Below are 6000 nucleotides of genomic sequence, written 5' to 3'. Positions count from 1 at the left end.
CTTTGTAGAGCGCTGTGTCAGTGCTTCACTATCAAATTAATTCCATTCCATTTATTGAGAGAATGCCCAAATCAATGAAACTCCGTACCATGTTTTCACTGCTACTTTGTACCAAGGCAGATTCTCCCATTGCACGCTCATGTTCAAGGAGTGTTGTCATAGTTGGACAGCTCAGATCTGTTGTACGAAGCGATGCCGGTAGCAGAGGTAAGGCACACACACCAAGTGTTCAGGAAATGGTTAATACAGCGAAAATCAAAGCTGACAATCTCTTGGTTTGATATATGTTTTCTCCCCCAGACAACATGGACATAAGAACATTTCAAAGAAGAGGAAAGTAAGTCATCAGCTGGTAGCAGTTAATCAGTTAACAGTGATGTCGGCGGCGGCAAAAGCGTCTCACTTCTGGAGAGGAGTTTCATCTTTATGTCATGATAGAGAGATACAAATACTGAATAGTTTAGATGATAAAAAGGCATCGAAATGCCAGGTTACTAGTATTTATCATGTAAACAGGGAACATGAATAACCCGATCTCTCTGTGCTCGTGTAAACACCATGATGTACTGTAGAGACACAGTCAGTGTGTTTTACTGGAGCCTCAGTTCGATAAGAGATTATTTTCTGAGTTCTTTAACTTCGGTACTCTCTCTCAAAATGGTAATGTGCATTATGTTTTAATTATACTTCTTATCATTCAGAAGCTTTTTGTGTGTGTTTATGTTTTACTGAGTGCTTATAGGCAATTTCCATCCCAGTATTCAGTTAACTATTTATTTTCTGTGCACATTACATAGACTAGCTAATATTCTACTGCTTGGGACTTTGAGTCTTCAAAATATCCAATGTGACAGATTGGGATTTACTTTAGAGTCAGTTGTATTTACATTCAGCATGACTTGTTATGATTCAATGTGAAAGAGTATACTGCTCAATAAATAAGTATCACTTCACCACCTCTCTTGACATGTAGGCGCTTGAGAGTGAGTCAGAGGCAGAACACAGGGACAGTGGAGAGAGGTCCGTTGCGGAGGTGAGTGATGAAAGGGAAATGACAGTTTAGAGTAAATTGTGATGTGGACTCTCATCCCAGAATGTTAAGGAAATCAGTGGGGATATTGAACAGGAAACATTTCAGCCAAGGGTCATCATATGACCAATATAGACAGAAGAACAACATTTATTTGAACATGTAAGTCAATGATACCATTCCTAGGTGAACGTAACATCCGTATGGAGTCAGATCAGTCTCAATATTAATAAATGCTCACAGAATGATTCAAAAATGTATTTTGCAATTTATATATAAATGACTCTCCACAACAATATCTCTCAATGCACTCACAAATATTTATTGTTGTATATAAATGTACAAAAAATGGGCATTCAAACTGCTTTTTATTCATTCAAAGACGGCTCTGAATTAATAATCAAATATGTTTCCTTTCTTTACTACTTGATGAAATTACAAAATGTACCCATCATTTCCCTCATGCTAGTATAGCCACATAAAAGTATCAAACCACCTGTTAAAATGCACCAGAATACAGGAAATCAAATTTTTTTTGTGGTAGGGGACCCCCACACCCCCACGTTAAAAATGTCCTCCCCACATTCAGGATGCTTCCTACGCCCATGCTTAGGTCAAAATAATAGCTACTAAAGAGTATAAGAAAACTGTTCCAAAGAATAAGAAATAAGCCCTTGCATACATTGAGATACAAGGGATTAAGGCATACAATTACACAATAGGAGGAATTGAATTGGGTATATAAGAAAGCACTTTTTTAAAATATAAGTCAGTTGGTTTTCCGTTGAAACAGCCCTTGGTTTGCTGTAATGTGTTTTATGTTTAGTTAACCTATTATTGTATTACACTCTAGAATTGTTATTTGGATTCTAAAATATCAACCACGTCCCCATCTTGTGGGTATCAGTGCTAACGTTAGCCGGCTAGAAGGACTATTCTAAAACTTCCTAGTGAAAAATGGAAGTGGAATTGACAGGTTACGTAACTACTATCTCAGTGACATTAAAACAAAATACCACAGGTAGATCTCAGAAGGTTCTTGAGCACATGCAGTTTGGCCTCCTAGAGAGAGAAAGTGCCATCTTTCTTTTGCGTTTTTTTAAATAAATAGATACACTTCTGTTTAAGGAAAGTCTCCCCTGTTCACCTACTGCCTTTCTAAAGGTAGAACAAGGCCTGTCTTTAAGCTCTTTATTTTTCTCATACTGGCTGCAGCACCTTTTTCACCCTCTGTCAGAAACCAGAGCCCGGTCTGCTCTTATTGGTTGGCTGGCCGACTCCGTTTTGATTGGTCGACCGCTCAGACGTCCCGCCCCTTAGCCTCTAACGTACAATGTGTTGGAGCACTGGCCAATAGAAGTGTGACTGTTACATTATAATGTCGCTTTGTTAAGGAAGTGGGAGGGTACCCAAGAGCATGTTCAAATATGATTTTTGTAAATTAGCTTGTTTTTAGAAAAAACTCTACAAGGATTGGGACTATAGTACATTTCCCTATCTACTCTAGTCGTCTCCCCTATCAATTCTCATCTCGTGCATGCTTCCATCTATCTCTCCTCCCATCCATCTGGGTCTCACGGAGCAGTAATAAAACATAATGTCATGTCATGTTGCAGGCTTATCGCATATCCTTATTTCCACAGATGAGATGATGCTTTGTTATTAACAAGGTTGCCTGGAGCTGCCTACGCACCGCGTCACCTTCAATCTGAAGACAAGTCTTAATTCTAAGACAGGGGGAAATACAAATAAAAAATCCCACCCAGCCTTTTAGGTTTATGATGAAATATTCCATATCTGCCTCTTGTTCTGTTTCCACAGTCTCCACTATTAAAATGTTTATTCCGAGAGATGACATTTCAAAGGTTTTTGGACTCACAGCTGCATTTGAAGCAGATGCTTTTTTTCACTAATTAACGCCGGTGAAGAAGGTCTGACATTCACTCACCAAGAGCAACCGAAACATAAGCTCCCTCTATTTCCCATACTCACATAACGAGAGAGCAAGCCATTGGCGCTGAGCATCTATCTGCTCCCCCTCTCACTAATTGGCTAATCCCGAATATTTGGACCATGAAGAGTCATGGGGAAGGCCAGTAACAGACTGACTGGCAGAGAAGAGATGACGGGGGGAAGGCAAGAGGTAAAAGAGAACATGAGGGGGACATTGGGACCAATTTGAAGCCTTTTTCCATCATTAACTGATAGCTGGGGCGGGTCATTAGCTGATTCTGTCTTGTATGTGCGGGGCTCATGGTGCAGGAGGAGAAACACCTGCTGAAGGTGGCAGATGGCAGGGTAGAGAGCCCAGAAAGAGACGTCAATAAAGGGAAATGGGAGATGATTCAGCTCCTGCCCTATATTCTAAACGAGGGGAGAGATGTAGAGTTTGTCAAACACATAACCTATCTGCCAAGAACCATTATGATAGCCGCACACATGTTGTAGTCAACATACACGTGGTTAGTTTAGTTCCTTCAAAGTCAGTGCTAGATGCCTTTTGCAATTTAAACCAAGCCTGTAAATGTTTATTTGCATGTGAAATATGAACCTAAAATACAATTGGTTTCACTTTGTCATTCAGACAGACGTCTCGATCTTGTTTTACACTCCATCTTAACTGATTACTAATGGTGTGTTCACACATGTCAAGTTTTGGCAAATAACGTGACCCAAATTGACATACAGTATGTCGCATAAACTAACCAAATATCAATGTGAGAAATTCTGTATTGCAAAATTGTTGAGATTCATCTGACAAAGATAGAAACTGTGCATTTCTTCTCTGCTCGCCAACTGCTTCAAAAATAAATGTATGTATGACAGGACAATGATATGGTCAGAGTTTGGTTAGATTTAGCGCGTCAAGACTTCGAAGTGGATGGAAAAGACTGGTTTGGGGTAGGGTTAGGGTTATTGTTACAGTTTAAAAGAAATCTGGTTTGAGTTGAAATGACTACATTCTTGAGGTTAAAAGAAACCAAAACTGACTCTGTAGTTCTTCAATGTCACCCAACTGTTTTACTTGAATACAGATAGACAGCTTTAACCGTCCCGTTTGGACTTGTTGCCTGAAACGCCACCATTGGACTCCTTTGTTTACTTCTGTCACATATTGACATCACTATGCAATACTTGCACTTCTATTGGCTAGCCCTCCAACACATGGCACTCCATAAGGGGCTAAAGGGCGGGACATCTCTAAGCAGTTGATCAATCACAACAGAGCCGGCCAGTTAACCAATCAGAGCAGACTGGGCTCTGATTTCAGACGGGGGTGAAAAGAGGTGCTGCAGCACAGGCAGTATGAGAAAAATAAAATTATTTTTGTTTTAAATTAAAGTATGTAAACATGTCACAGTAGAGGCACAAAATACATATATAAACTTAAAAAATTGCATAATATTTCCTCTTCAAGAAAGTCTCTAAAAACAAAAGCAACTCCAAAGTTCCATAAACAAAAATAAATCCATAAAAAAAAAATCACAATTCATCATGTAAGCTGACAACAGTTCTTGGTTGAATGGTTCTAACTTTCTTGTGCTTTTTTGGTAACAAACTGAGTAGAATGTCCTAGAGGAGTAAACAGGTCCTTCTGTCAGTGTGGACATGTCCTGACCTTTTGGTGAATCCATGCTTCATTAACCTTCCTCCCGGTCAGAGCAGACGCATGTTACCGGCCTGCCCATTAGACCTGTTTAGCCTCATTGCACGACTGTGCTTCCCACTCTTTTCAATTCTATTTCTGCATGTTGGCCAAAAAACAAAGAGCGTGCCAGTTTGCCGAGAAGCGTCCAGGATGCAACTGAGCACGGCAGCTTGCCAAGCGTCAGCCAAGAAAAGCAAAAGCACAGGAGGGATTTAGTCAAGTGCTCATTTAAATATGAGCGAGCAACAGACTGTGGAATTTGAATGAGATTACAGAGGGAGAAGGGGTAGGATGAATTTCAATTTGAGAGCATTACATGTATTCTCTCTCTGCCTCCACCCCCCCTTCCCCCTTCCTCCCAAAGGTGAGATAATGACTCCCAACAATGAGCAGGAGGGAGGAAGTTGGCAGCGGCGTCGCCACATAGCAAAGCCCAGCAGTTATTATGGCATGGTGGCTCCTCCCCTCCTATTTATCCACACACACACACACACACACACACACACACACACACACACACACACACACACACACACACACACACACACACACACACACACACACACACACACACACACACACACACACACACACACACACACACACACACACCTGATTTAACAGAGCATCTCACCAGTAGCTCCACTGCAGTGGTACGCATTGCACCTCCAAGACCTCATCAGATCACAACCTCCTCTTAGCATTTATATTGTGTGTGTGTTTGTGTGTGTGGGGGGGTTTGTTAACTCAGCTTTAAAGACAGCAGCAGGTTGAAGGAACACACTGAAGGAGGGAGAAAGAGGCAGATGGAGAAAAAACAGCGAGTGAAGGGAAAAAAAGAGCAAGGAGAGTGAGTGAGGAGGGTGGGAGTAGAGAGGGAGGAGAGAGGAAGAGTAGGGGAGGGTTTTTTCTACAGCGCTGAAGAGACAGAAGTTTCATCTCTGCGCTTCACACACCCACATCCAGGACAGAAGACTGCACACATACATACATACAGGTGAGAAAACTCTTATTTTTGCATGCTGTAATTGAATGCTGACATTCAGGTTCATGAAGGTGAACACAGCGTGAGGGGGGTGAACTTGATGCTCAAGTTGTGAGTGTGCAGGCATGCAGCGTAAAACGCCGGGGCATCAGTGGGGGGGTTTTGCTGTGTCCTGAGGGACGAATGTCAACAGAAGAGAAAGAGTCCGGGACGTGATGTGTCCATCCCAATGTAAGAGTGTCATTCTCCGGATTAACAAAACAATGGGGTGTAAGTGATGCTGTAATATTAATGAATGCTTTCCTCAAGTGATGCGTGCTGCTGGTGAAAAAAAGC

General features: G+C 41.5%; 1 protein-coding gene across 1 annotated transcript in view; it reads left to right on the top strand.

Annotated features, from left to right (window-relative positions):
* Positions 1 to 5315: 5315 nt before the first annotated feature.
* The window catches only part of c1qtnf4 (C1q and TNF related 4), a 50283-nt gene continuing 49598 nt past the window's right edge, over positions 5316 to 6000 (top strand). The window contains exon 1 of the mRNA XM_079667194.1: positions 5316 to 5676. The gene's annotated coding sequence lies outside the window, so the exon portion shown is untranslated. The remainder of the gene's footprint in view (positions 5677 to 6000) is intronic.

This window comes from Notothenia rossii, assembly GCF_949606895.1.
Source record: "Notothenia rossii genome assembly, chromosome: 2".
NCBI classification, from domain to species: Eukaryota; Metazoa; Chordata; class Actinopteri; order Perciformes; family Nototheniidae; genus Notothenia; species Notothenia rossii.
The sequence above is the reverse complement of the archived record's forward strand: the minus strand, read 5'-3'. Positions and strand labels throughout refer to the sequence as shown.